This window comes from Lissotriton vulgaris, chromosome 10 (assembly GCF_964263255.1).
Source record: "Lissotriton vulgaris chromosome 10, aLisVul1.2, whole genome shotgun sequence".
Taxonomy (NCBI): domain Eukaryota; kingdom Metazoa; phylum Chordata; class Amphibia; order Caudata; family Salamandridae; genus Lissotriton; species Lissotriton vulgaris.
Genome location: NC_141698.1, coordinates 717,951,981 through 717,966,871, shown reverse-complemented (window position 1 = coordinate 717,966,871; position 14,891 = coordinate 717,951,981).

The following is a 14,891-nucleotide window of genomic DNA, read 5'->3' as shown; positions in this document are numbered from 1 at the left end:
TGGAAAGGTTAGTTTACCTAAGCGGGATATGACCTGCACCGCGGATGTAAAGAAAAACTAACAGCCGTGTGGACACCAGGCTCCAGAATGCACCATGCACCATTAAAAGGAAATGTGTTCCCAAAGCAAACGGGGAAGTGAAATTGACATGAAACATCGGCCTGAGAAACGCACGACATAATTTGGTGCAAAGGCTCACCTTTGAGAAAGTTTCCAGCAGAAACGAAACGCGTCAGGAAAAAGCCCTATCCTGCTTCCTTCCATTAATAAATCGGCAAGTTCCAAAGCTCCGAGTGCGGCTCAAATTCTTTCCAGGTGGTGAGAAGTTGTTGACATTGTTATCGGCTTGGTTCTGCCGAAGAGCACGCCCACCATAAGAGCGCCAAGACTCTCCGACCAGAACCATATTGCGGAATCGGTAACACGAACAGGAGAGCGGTGCCGCCGAGGACTGGACCTCGGTATTGGACTCGAGTCAGCCTTCAAAGTAGGCTGACATGGGGGAACTTTGTTGCCGGCAATAATGGAAAGGTTAGTTTACCTAAGCGGGATATGACCTGCACCGCGGATGTAAAGAAAAACTAACAGCCGTGTGGACACCAGGCTCCAGAATGCACCATGCACCATTAAAAGGAAATGTGTTCCCAAAGCAAACGGGGAAGTGAAATTGACATGAAACATCGGCCTGAGAAACGCACAACATAATTTGGTGCAAAGGCTCACCTTTGAGAAAGTTTCCAGCAGAAACGAAACGCGTCAGGAAAAAGCCCTATCCTGCTTCCTTCCATTAATAAATCGGCAAGTTCCAAAGCTCCGAGTGCGGCTCAAATTCTTTCCAGGTGGTGAGAAGTTGTTGACATTGTTATCGGCTTGGTTCTGCCGAAGAGCACGCCCACCATAAGAGCGCCAAGACTCTCCGACCAGAACCATATTGCGGAATCGGTAACACGAACAGGAGAGCGGTGCCGCCGAGGACTGGACCTCGGTATTGGACTCGAGTCAGCCTTCAAAGTGGGCTGACATGGGGGAACTTTGTTGCCGGCAATAATGGAAAGGTTAGTTTACCTAAGCGGGATATGACCTGCACCGCGGATGTAAAGAAAAACTAACAGCCGTGTGGACACCAGGCTCCAGAATGCACCATGCACCATTAAAAGGAAATGTGTTCCCAAAGCAAACGGGGAAGTGAAATTGACATGAAACATCGGCCTGAGAAACGCACGACATAATTTGGTGCAAAGGCTCACCTTTGAGAAAGTTTCCAGCAGAAACGAAACGCGTCAGGAAAATGCCCTATCCTGCTTCCTTCCATTAATAAATCGGCAAGTTCCAAAGCTCCGAGTGCGGCTCAAATTCTTTCCAGGTGGTGAGAAGTTGTTGACATTGTTATCGGCTTGGTTCTGCCGAAGAGCACGCCCACCATAAGAGCGCTAAGACTCTCCGACCAGAACCATATTGCGGAATCGGTAACACGAACAGGAGAGCGGTGCCGCCGAGGACTGGACCTCGGTATTGGACTCGAGTCAGCCTTCAAAGTGGGCTGACATGGGGGAACTTTGTTGCCGGCAATAATGGAAAGGTTAGTTTACCTAAGCGGGATATGACCTGCACCGCGGATGTAAAGAAAAACTAACAGCCGTGTGGGCACCAGGCTCCAGAATGCACCATGCACCATTAAAAGGAAATGTGTTCCCAAAGCAAACGGGGAAGTGAAATTGACATGAAACATCGGCCTGAGAAACGCACGACATAATTTGGTGCAAAGGCTCACCTTTGAGAAAGTTTCCAGCAGAAACGAAACGCGTCAGGAAAAAGCCCTATCCTGCTTCCTTCCATTAATAAATCGGCAAGTTCCAAAGCTCCGAGTGCGGCTCAAATTCTTTCCAGGTGGTGAGAAGTTGTTGACATTGTTATTGGCTTGGTTCTGCCGAAGAGCACGCCCACCATAAGAGCGCCAAGACTCTCCGACCAGAACCATATTGCGGAATCGGTAACACGAACAGGAGAGCGGTGCCGCCGAGGACTGGACCTCGGTATTGGACTCGAGTCAGCCTTCAAAGTGGGCTGACATGGGGGAACTTTGTTGCCGGCAATAATGGAAAGGTTAGTTTACCTAAGCGGGATATGACCTGCACCGCGGATGTAAAGAAAAACTAACAGCCGTGTGGACACCAGGCTCCAGAATGCACCATGCACCATTAAAAGGAAATGTGTTCCCAAAGCAAACGGGGAAGTGAAATTGACATGAAACATCGGCCTGAGAAACGCACGACATAATTTGGTGCAAAGGCTCACCTTTGAGAAAGTTTCCAGCAGAAACGAAACGCGTCAGGAAAAAGCCCTATCCTGCTTCCTTCCATTAATAAATCGGCAAGTTCCAAAGCTCCGAGTGCGGCTCAAATTCTTTCCAGGTGGTGAGAAGTTGTTGACATATATAAATATATAAATATATTCCCTAACTGACCCCTAACGTCAACCACCCCAAAATCCTAAATATAACCTTACCCACCCCTAAACCCTAAAAACACCCTTACCACCCAATACCTCTAAACACCCTAAACCTTAAAAATGCATTTACCATCTAATAACCTTACCCATCCCTAATCCCTGAAAGCTTCTTTACTATCCAATACCCCTACCCACTCCTAAACCTTGAAAACCCCTACCACCCATTACCCTTACCCACACAAAACCCTAAAAACACACTTACCACCCAATACCCTTGCCCACCTTTAAACCCTCAAAACAAGCTTACCACCCAATATCTTTACCTACCTGGAAACCTTAAAAACACCCTTACCACTCAATCCCCTTACCCACCCCATACCCCTTAAAATGCCCTTATCCTAATTCCTAACACACACACACATATATATATATATATATATATATATATATATATATATATATATATATATATACATCTTCTTTTTTACTGAAGAAAACCAAAGGTTACATGGACGTTATAGTTAGGCTCAGATTTTACACACACAAAACCACAAAATGTAGAAGTTATAGTTCCCTTAGCTAAATATAATGCACGCCCTGCATGTATGTGTCTGTGAGTGGGTGTGTGAGTGATTGTGTGGGTGTGTGACTTGGTGTGTAAGTGGTTTTATGGGTATGTGAGAGGTTCTGTGGGTGTGTGAGTGGTGTGTGGTTCTCTGGATGATGTGATCAGTGATGGCATCAGTGATGTCATTTGAGATGTCATCAGTGATAACATGAGTGATGTCACTGACCATGTCATGATTGATTTAATATGTGAAGTCATAAGCAGTGCATTGTAGGGTGTAAGTTATAGTTAGCTCATGTAACTTTAACTGCTGAATTTCTATGGTTTTGTGCGTGTGAAAAGAATCTAAGCTTAACTGTAACGTCCCTCTAACTTTTGTTTTTTTCAGTGAATATATATATATATATATATATATATATATATATATATATATATATATATATATTTCTCCAACACACTCGTTTTTTAAAACGAAAGTAGACGGCACTCATGAGCTGTAGTTTTAAAATGATTTAATGGCAGACCTCCTGCCCCAAGACAACAGACGCGTTTCACCAGTAAGGCTTCTTCAAAAAAAAAAATATATACATATATATATATTTATTCACTGAATATATATATATATATGTATATATATATATATATATATATATATATACATATATATTGCCGCTCCTAGTACACCAGAACAGCGAGTCACTCCACAGACGGGTGCTGCCACGCGTTGGTGTCCCGCGTAATATTAAAGCTCCAGAATTTCTCCCAATTAACAGGAAAAAAAGACAGCACTCGCGGGAAAATAAGCAAAGCGGTGTTATTTTATTTTTCAGACAGAAGCGTTTCGGTAACTCCCTTCTTTGGTGTCAGTGTGTAACGCGCTGTGCGGCGCCATTTGTAATCATTACATCATGGAAACAAAAACAGGACTGCCAGTGCCTTGTGAAATCACAAGCGCCATATTGGAACTATACCCCATTAATTCTGAGCAACAGTTACATTTACACCTCATGCGGGCAGTTGCTAAAATATCAACAAAGCCTCAATTCATGATTACATACATTAATCAGGTGCAAACCAAAACATCAAGTTGTGACATTTGAGATCTCGCCGTGGATTGGCATTTGCAACCAAGAATGGTTGATTTTACGTCCTAATTTATTTCTCATTGAGTCATGGATTGACCCACATATACATATAACAATTCCACATCAACAAAACCCCTATTGTTATAATCTCATTCTCCTATATGTATATACATTATTGTCGATTCTACCTGTCAACATTCAATTTACATTAAATGTTTATTTACTGTATCAATTTGTTTTCTTCAAGCCAAGAAAATCATGAGAATCGAAAGAAAATCAAGTATTCAGCTAATCAAAAAAGGGGGTAAAAAGTATATCCACATAATCATTCATTTCCAATCTTTATTTCGACCATTCGGTCATAAAAGATACACAGTACAAATAAAAATCACATGTAACTCAGTCATAAACAGATAAACATTAGGTACATATGTTAAAAGGATATTATACAGACTTAAAAACGTCTTAAAAAAGAGAGGAATTTCTAGGTGCTACCCAGCATTTTTTTAAAGCGATTACGCGTATACCAGACATTAGTAAAGAATTTGGAAAGTGCAAAAACAGTTGGGCCGGAAACATCGGATTTTAAAATCCTGTACATTGGTGCATATTCCCTGCCACCCAAATTCCTTATCAAAGGGAGGAGCCAGTATTTTCTAGCTGCGTTGTAAGCTGGGCAGAAGAAGACCACGTGCAAGTCGTGTTCCTCCTTGTCAGCACAGACAGGACAGTGCTTTGTGGAGGAAGCCGATGACCAGGAGCTTGTAAAGGACCGAAAAGGCAATGTGCCGTATCTCCATTGGAGGAACAACTTCCTAGCAAGTGTGGGATAGATAGGATCCAATGCCTTCTCAAATCTATAGAGATCCTTGCTTTGCAGGAACACAGATGATAGGGACCCCTCTGGCTGGGTAGCTTGGGCCCCTGCCCATTTGTGTTTGTGGTACAAATTCGCCAGGGACCTCTTGGAGATGTTTGGAGCTACATTCGCCGGCTCGGTCCACAAATCAGGGAGCCCCAGTTCCGCACAGGTAACTTGAATATTTTTGACCCAGGGAATGCTAAGCGCCTTGGGGTGATTCAGTAATTCGGCCAGTTCCGCCCTATAGTCGGCGAGATCATTGCTGCTCCATAGCCTACGCCAGAAGGCAATGGGTCTCAAGCTTATCTCGTCTGCTAGTGGTCGTAGCCCTAAATCAAGCCTCAAGGGGAGGAGCGGGGTACTAGGGGGAAGTGCGGCTATCTGTCTTATAAACTTATTTTCTGTTAGTGACAGGTTCCGGCAGGGCATATGGCCCCACAATTCAGCCCCGTACATAATCGCCCCCCTAGCCTGTGCCTTATATATCTGGATTAAAGCCCCCAATGGGCGGTATGACGAGCCGGTCATCATCCGGGAGATACCCCCAGTAGTTTGTATTAGTTTAAGGTTTGCCCTACTCTGGTGGGATCCCCAGGTCATGGTTTCGTTGAGGGTCACACCAAGATATTCAAAGGTGGCTACTCTCTCAAGCCGCACGGCTCCCAGTTGTGGATTCGGGCGCTGTTTCTGGCTCGGGTTCAAAACCATGAATTTGGTTTTTGTAGCATTGATTTCTAGCCCTCTATCAAGGCAGAAAGCCACAAAGGAATCAAGTATCCTTTGTATACCCATGGGGGTTTTAGATAGCAACAGTGTGTCGTCCGCAAACATAATTGCGGGCACCCTGCTGCCATTTAGTTTGGGAGCGTCAGTATAGTCGGTGGCATTGAGATGGGCGATTACCCCGTTGACGAAGAGGGAAAACAGGGTCGGCGCCAGCACGCAGCCCTGTCTTACCCCTCGGCCAACGGGGAATCTGTCAGTCAGTTCCCCCGACCTCCCACACCTCACACGGGCGTAATTATTGTGGTGCAGCCTCTGCAAGATCAATAGGATATCTGGGGGTACACCCATCTCTGCCAGGACGCTCCAAAGTTTCCCCCTGGGCACCAAGTCGAAGGCAGCCCGTAGGTCCACAAAAATTGTGTACAAACTGCCGCCCTCGAACTTTGCTGTCCTCCAGTAGATCAGATTCAATCTAAAAACCTGGTCCACTGTGGATACCCCCTTCCTAAATCCCGCCTGGTAGGGACTAAGGGCGCCCACCTCCTCCATCCAATCCTGAAGCCTGTTCAGCAAAACCCTACCGAACAGCTTCTGTGCTACATCTATCAGACTAATCGGTCTGTAGTTGACTGGGAGGAGGGGCGAGCCCTTTTTAAAGATGGGGACCACCTCTGCCCCCAGCCAAGTACTAGGGATTTCCATCCCACTGAGAACACTGTTGAAAAGGGCAACAAGGTAAGGCGCCCAGACAGTGGGCTCCTGTTTAAACAAGTCCCCCGGTAAGCCGTCCAGTCCCGGCGCCTTCCCCGAAGCCAGACCTGAGATAGCAGCAGTAACCTCACCTAGTGTTATTGGATCCCCTTGGCAGCCCGGCCAATCCACCTCAATAGGAGCAGGGAGTTCTCCCGGCTCAGAGCTGTATATGGGCCTGCCACACCCCAGGTGCTATATTAGGCTCTAGTGCCGAATGTAGACTCCCTGATCCCCCATTCACGGTCCTCCAGAACAAGCGTTGATCTTGGATCGCTAGGGCCTTAGTGAGTTCTTCCCACTGGTTTTTCTCCCATTCTACTTTAGCCTGGGCAAGAAGATTCTTACAGGCTCGCCTGCTTTGTTTAAGGCGTTCCCCTCCTATACCCTCCTTAATTACTCCAAGAAGTTCTATTTTGGCCGGTCTACATGCTGTATTGTACCACTGTGTTTTGCCTTGGCGCCTCTCCCTTGACTTTCGTGAACTACAAGTGAAATGAGGTGCCGCAGCTTTTATAAGTTCCTCATGGGCTTTATACAGTTTGATCTGTGAGTCTCTATTGTTTGCCTCGATGTCAAGGCTCCCCACGATTTCCAAGATGGGAGTAATCTCCGCATAGAGCAGAGGGAGTTTATCCTTGTTTGTAACCATATCCACATAATCAAAAGAGAGAGTATAAAAGAGAGAGTACATGTATCACAGTCAATCCTGTGCAATATATCCCTATTATACTCGTGGATTGGCCTTACAGATACCATCATTCATCAATCTCACGATGACAGTTATTATCCTCCTATAGGCCTAGATGTACTGTCAATTCCTCCCCACTATTCAGGCCCCACTGATGACATCTAAAATGACATCACTGATGACATCATCCATTGACTGTGTGTGTGTTTAAAGTTTAAATATGTTTTATATATATGCCAAGGTGTGAGAAGTTGGCCTGATATGTAGTGTTTCCAATTCTGGAACCACTTGGTATCAGTCCAAACAAACCCCAAAGATGTCTGGTTGTAAGTCAACCTTGTTAGACAAGCTATCCTAGTGGTAGCATGGACTAAGCAGCCTTAAAGGCTTAACTTAAGAGGTCGTGTTAAGCGAGCTGTTTTACCACATACAATCCTGTAATCAAATGAAAGGACACCACACAAGTATATATTATAAAAATATATGTGTTTATTTCTAAATTAATCCCCAGTACTCTTTATGAGGAAAGGGGCACAAGCGTTAAATCAAAAGCACAGTATAACATACAAAGTTGCACAATTTTGGATAAGGGCCGGTGGCCACTTAAACCATATACTAAAAAAGTGGTATAAGAGATACCAATCGAACAGTGGTTAGGCCTAGGGCCTAGAGATTCGCTGGGAGCAGTCAGGACTAGCAATGCTGAAGTCGGGAGTAGCCCACGGAACTCGGGTACAGCACGGAAAGTGCGGCTTGCACCAATGCAATGTCAATGGTGCGTAAAAGTTACACAAAGTGAGTTAAAAGATACTTCCGCTGAACCTAGAGGAACAAAACTTTAGACACAGACCCTAGAGGTGTGTACCAGTGTAGGAACACCGGCGTTGCAATGTTACCTCACCCACAGGCCGTGGGTGCACAGGGTCGAAGTGGCGTCGGGTTTTGACACGCAGGCTCTTGGTGCTTGGAGCTGTTGAAGCTGCAGGCGATGTGAAGCAGAAGTGTCCGGTGCGATCCAAGGGTGGATCGAAGTAGAAAAGTACCTGAAAGCAGAGGGGACAGAGTCTGGGTCACTCAGCAGTGACCAGGGTGGAACCAGGACGGAACCAGGCAATGTTGGGCGCAATCAGGTGGTTGTTGATAGGCTTCTCTCCGCTGTCACGTGGGCTCTGGGGCATCTGCGACGTCCAGGAGCAGGTCACGATCTGTCGCACGTAGGCTCTCGCCGTCAGCACCGTCGGCTTCAAGATTGCAGCAAACAGCACTTGGCAAAAGCAATCCACGCGGAACCGGGAGATTGCTTATCACTCAAACCAGGAGGGTCAGAGTGGGGGCTCCTTTTCACAGGAGCTGGTGCAGATCTGGAGCAACCAGAAAAGCAAGTCGTATTCAAGTTTTCGTCGGCACAGGGGCCACAAGCCAGCTGGCAAGTGACCGGGCCAACCCATCGAGCCAACACAAGCAGAAGGGCCCCACGCAGCACTCGTCGAGTGTGGAGGGGGTAGCTTTGGTGCAAGTGTAGCTCGGGGTGGGGGCTTCTCAAACCCCGGTGCACAGCTTTGAGGGTCACTCGTGGGCTGCACGGTCAGCGTCTCGTGGCCTTTTCAAGATGGCGTGCCCCACGCTTCCGGTCGCCTCCACTGGTCTCAGCTCTGCAGGGACTGTGGATCGGGCTGGGAGAAGGCAGGCAAGCTTGATCTCGTCGATCTCTGTTGCTCGAGTTCCGGCGGGAACTGCAACAAAGCAAGGGTCGAGGGCTGGATGGTGCCTGTTTGCACAGGGTGGTCACTCCTTGACCACAAGGGAGATTCTTCAGGCTTCTATGTTGAATAGAATGTCGAAGGGTCCAGAATTTGTTTCTTATGTTTCTTCAGGATGATCTGAGTTGCATTGGCACTGCTCCCACTCTTATTCGAATCTGGTGGGCTGGACATCCTGCTAGGTCCCCTCCTATGGGTGGGACCCATGAAGGGGGTGGTTACACCCCTTTCCTTTGATCCAGGCCGCGCTGGGACTGGGGCTGGAAGGCCCCAGAACCGGTTTGGCCGGATTATGCAAGGGGCAGCCTTGTGCTCCCCAGGCAGTGTCTGGTTTCTTTGAAACCTCCCTGCTGCAATCCACTATCTCCTGTCTGGGGTGGTTTAACACCGCCCTGCGACAGGAAACCCTTTGTCCAGGCCACCATTTGCTGAGTTTCGGTCAGCAGCAGGAGGCCAGACCCGTGTCTGTGGCAGGGGCATCCATTTTGTGGATCTGAGGCTCATTTTAAATCAACCGCGTTTCAGTAAAGTAACATGTCTTATCCCTCTAGAAGGGTGGAATGCTACCCCCGTCGTCAGAACTGGCGAGGGGGTAGTATTCCAATTCGTATGACACCTTACACGACATGTTTTGATAAAGCCAAACTAAAGTTGCTATATAACCGCGAGGATTATAATGCGCTTAAGAGTATATGGTATGGCATTATCCCGGATCAGCTTAGGGAGTTGTTCCCGACAGCTGCAGACAGGCTCAGCTCATGCCAGAGCTCCATCTCACATAAAACCACGCACTCTGCCTCCAGGATTGATGAGGCCTTCCATAGGAGTGGCTTACAGGCTATATATGTGTCCAGATATAGGTTTAGATATAGGTATACTATATCTAAGCAAGGGGTGATTACACCCACTTGCCCCAGCTGAGTGATCAGCCAGTTGTGTCAATTTAAGAACCAGCCAGGGGTGGCAAAAGCTATGCTTCAGCCCCTGGCAGGCCTTGGTGGCACCTATGCCCTGAGCACCTATAGTGCATGGTACAGGGGCTGACAAGGAGTCCATTTCCAATTGTGGTATGTACCTATAGCACATGTATTATACATTTAGAGAGAGAACAGCAGGCTGGGGGTCTGATTAGCAGGCCCACAGCCTCAGTAAGTCGAAAACCAGTGAAGCAAAAAGCAAAAATTGGGGTGACCATAGGATAGCAGACCCTACTCTCCTACACAACCCCCCCCCCCCCCCAAACGCAGGGACATTAAACTTAACCTTGGCCATATAAGTCTTCATGTTCTAAGTGGAAGTACCTGGAGAGACCATCTGCATTACCATGGTCAGTCCCTGGGCGGTGCTCCACTGTAAAGTCCATCCCCTGTAGGGAAATGGACCACCTGAGCAGTTTGGGATTTTCACCCTTCATCTGATTTAGCCACAAGAGGGGCTTATGGTCTGTCTGAATTAGGAAGTGAGTACCAAACAAGTATGGCCTCAACTTCTTCAGGGCCCAAACCACAGCAAAGGCCTCCCTCTCAATAGCTGACCAACGTTTCTCCCTGGGGGTCAGCCTTCTGCTAATAAAAGCAATGGGCTGGTCTTGACCATCTTGATTAAGTTGTGAAAGCACAGCTCCCACCCCCAACTCAGAAGCATCTGTCTGTACAATGAACTGTTTGGAGTAGTCAGGACTCTTCAGGATAGGTGCAGAGCACATGGCCTTCTTCAGGTCATCAAATGCCTTTTGACAGCTAACTGTCCACTGAACCTTTTTGGGCATCTTCTTGGATGTCAAGTCATTCAATGGTGTCACAATGGACCCATAGTTCTTTACAAATTTTCTGTAATACCCAGTCAGGCCCAAGAAGGCTCTGACTTGTGTCTGGGTAGTTGGAGGAGCCCAGTCCTGTATGGCCTGGATCTTGCTCTCCAGTGGTTGAACTTGACCCCCACCTACTAGGTGGCCCAAGTACACAACCTTGCTCTGCCCTATCTGGCACTTAGTAGCCTTGATAGTCAGGCCTGCCTTTTACAGGGCCTCCAGAACCTTCTTCAGGTGGATCAGGTGATCCTCCCAGGAGGAGCTAAAGACAGCAATATCATCTAGATATGCTGCACAAAAGTCATCCAACCCAGCAAGGACTTGATTCACCAACCTTTGGAAGGTGGCAGGAGCATTCTTCAAACCAAAGGGCATTACCACAAATTGATAATGCCCACTAGGGGTAGAGAATGCTGTTTTGGCTTTTGACTCTTCAGCTAGTCTGATTTGCCAGTAGCCAGCTGTCAAATCAAATGTGCTCAGAAACTTGGCAGAAGCCAATTTATCAATGAGCTCATCTGCTCTTGGAATGGGATGTGCATCTGTCCGAGTGACAGCATTGAGACCTCTGTAGTCCACACAAAACCTCATTTCTCTCTTCCCATCTTTGGTATGAGGTTTTGGTACAAGGACCACTGGGCTAGCCCATGGGCTCTCTGATGGCTCAATCACTCCAAGCTCTAACATCTTTTGCACCTCAGCCTTTATACAATCCCTGACATGGTCAGGTTGCCTGTAGATCTTATTCTTCACAGGCAGACTGTCACCAGTGTCCACCTCATGGGTGCACCAATTAGTCTGGCTGGGTGTGAGTGAAAACATATGTATGTGGGCCTGCAACACCTGTCTGCAGTCCACCTGTTGCTGCTCAGTGAGGCTGCCTGCCAAGGCTACTCCATCAACTGAACCATCATCAGGGTTCTGGGAAAGCAGGTCTGGGAGAGGGTCACTCTCTTCCTCCTGATCCCCATCTGTGGCCATGAGGAGACTCATGTCCTCCCTGTCAACAAATGCTTTCAAACGGTTTACATGGAGTACCCTGTGGGGGCTCCTAGGGGTGCCAAAGTCAACCACATAGGTGACTTCTCCCTTTTTCTCAATGATAGGGTAGGGTCCAGTCCATTTGTCCTGGAGAGCTGCTGGCCCCACTGGGTCCAACACCCACACCTTCTGCCCTGGCTGGAACTCAACCAGAACAGCCTTTTGGTCATGCCAAGCTTTCTGTAATTCTTGACTTGCCTCAAGGTTTTTGGATGCTCTCTCCATGTATTCAGCCATCCTGGAGCGGAGACCAAGTACATAGTCCACAATGTCTAGTTTAGGCTTTTTGAGAGGTAACTCCCATCCTTCCTTCACCAAACTCAATGGACCCCTCACAGGGTGGCCAAACAAAAGTTCAAAAGGGCTGTAGCCAACCCCCTTCTGTGGGACCTCTCTGTAAGCAAAGAGCAAGCAGGGTAAAAGGATGTCCCATTTCCGCCTATGCTTCTCTGGTAAACCTTTTATCATTCCCTTTAGGGTCTTGTTGAACCTTTCAACAAGCCCATTGCACTGTGGATGGTAGGGTGTGGTAAACTTATAGTTTACTCCACACTCTTTCCACATTGCTTTCAAGTATCCAGACATAAAGTTGGTACCTCTGTCTGAAAGAACCTCCTTTGGAAAGCCCACTCTTGAGAAAACTGCAATGAGGGCTTTTGCCACCACAGGTGCTGTGGTGGTCCTTAGGGGAATTGCCTCTGGGTACCTGGTGGCATGATCCACTACCACCAGTATGAATCTGTGCCCAGATGCTGTTTGAGGATCCATGGGACCCACAATGTCTATTCCAACTCTTTCAAAGGGTACCCCCACCACAGGTAGTGGTATCAGGGGGGCCTTTGTTGTGCCACCTGACTTACCACTGGCTTGGCAAGTGACACAGGAGCGACAAAACTCCTTGACATTTTCTGACATGTGAGGCCAGTGAAAGTGTGGAACAAGCCGGTCCCAAGTCTTATTCTGGCCTAAGTGTCCTGCAAGGGGAATATCATGGGCCAAGGTAAGAAGGAAACCCCTAAACTTCAAAGGTATAACCAACCTCCTGGTTGTGCCAGGCTTGGGGTCTCTAGCCTCTGAATAAAGGAGTCCTTCATCCCAATAGACTCTATGGGTACCTTGAGCATTCCCTGCAGCCTCAGCAGCAGCTTGCTGTCTGCTGAGGCTGTTCAAGTGAAGGGCAATCTAATTGGGCCTGCCCCAGGTCTGCCCTTGAGGGTCCCCCTGTCCCCAGAAACTCAACCTGGTCAGGTTCAAGCTCCTCTGAGACAGTCTCCTCTTGGACTGCAGAATCAGTTTCCTGTGAAACTTGATCCTCAACCTGGGGCAAGTGGGAAGGCACAGCCTTAACCCTCTTGCTCCTTCTCTTGGGTTGTGGTTGGTCTATTGTTTCAAGATCCACCACTGGTTCAGGAAGGCACTTCTTAGCCTGAGACCTTGTCACTGCAAGGACATGAGCTGAAATCCCTAGCATTTCTGCATGAGTCCTGTACTCCACTTCTGACCAAACTGAGCTTTCAAGATCATTGCCTAACAGACAGTCTACTGGGAGGTCTGCACTCACAACAACTTTCTTTAGGCCATCTACCCCTCCCCAGGAGACGTTCACAACAGCCACACTATGGGAAGTAGTGGAGTTGCTTGCATTGGTCACTAGGTAACTTTCACCTAGTACAATCTGACCAGGGTCCACAACGTCTGGTGTCACCATAGTGACACTGGCACAAGTGTCCCTGTAGGCCTGAGCCAGTTTCTCATTGATTAAGGGAGTCTGCCTATATTTGCCCAGGTTACTGGGGCTTACTGTAGTGGTCAAAGATAAGTCCACATCATATAGGAGAACTGCCTGTGTGGGGATTCTGACTAGGCCAGATTCCACCTCAGTACCCAAGGTTAACCCTACTAACCCCTTAGGTTGTGCACTACCACTGCTGACTGTACTAGGGGGTGCAGTTGCTTTAGGAGCTGCAGTGGCAGGAACTGGATTTTTCTTAGTGCATTCACTGCCCCAGTGTGAAACTGATTTGCAGGTATTACACCAAGGTTTCTTTGGGCCATCATTCTTCTTTTTCTTGTTTCCATTTTGGGAACCCCCCTCCTTATTGCTAGTTTGGGGGCCTGAAGACTTCTGGTCCTTTTCTTTATCTTTCTGATTCCCACCCTTCTGGTCTGTTTTCTTCTGGTCACCTTGGTTCTGGTTTTTCTGCTTAATCCTTGTTCTGACCCATTTGTCTGCCTTCTTTCCCAATTCTTGGGGAGAGGTCAAATCAGAGTCAACAAGGTATTGATGCAACAGCTGGTTCTGGCAGTTATTAAGGATCTGTTCTCTCATCATAAGATTGTACAATGCTGTATAGTCTGAGACTTTACTTCCCTGCAGCCAACCCTCCAGAGCCTTAGTGGCACAATCAACAAAATCAGTCCAGTCCTGAGTCTGTGCTTTTTGGGTGTCTCTGAACAACAACCTGTATTGCTCAGTGGTTAGGCCAAACCCTTCAATAAGAGCACTCTTCAGGACAGAGTAGTTTTTGGCATCCTCAGGTCTACCAGTGAGGAGCCTATCCCTCCCTTTCTCAGAAAAGGAGTACCATAAAATTGCTGCCCACTGATCCTCAGGGACCTGCTGTACCATGCAGGCCCTCTCAAGAGCAGTCATCCATTTGTGGATGTCATCCCCTTCCTTGTAGGGGGGCACAATTTTTGTCAGGTTTCTATTGTCATAGGCCCTGTCTTTTTCTTTAGGAACTTTGCTGCCACCAGTGGCATCTAAGCCACACAATTTTCTTTCTCTTGCTAAAGCAAGTTTAGCTTGAGCCAAGGCTACCTCTTCCCTTTCCATTTGGAGTTGGACAGCCCTCATTCTGGCCCTATGCTCTTTTCTCTGGGAGGGAGTCATCCCTCTTTGAGATTCTCTTGAGGCACTAGAAAGATGAGAGTCCCCTGATTGAGATCTCACCCTCCTGTTGCCTGGGAGAATTTGGTTATGAGATCTGGAGTGGTGCTGGCCCTCTTCATTCCCATGTAGGTCCAGGTTGGCCTGGTTAAGCCTGGCAACCTGTACCTGGGTCACCCTCTGATCCTGATCTTCAGGCTCTTCTACATCTGAGCCTTCCTCTTCCTCTTCCTCCTCCTCTTCTTCTTCATCTGGAAGAT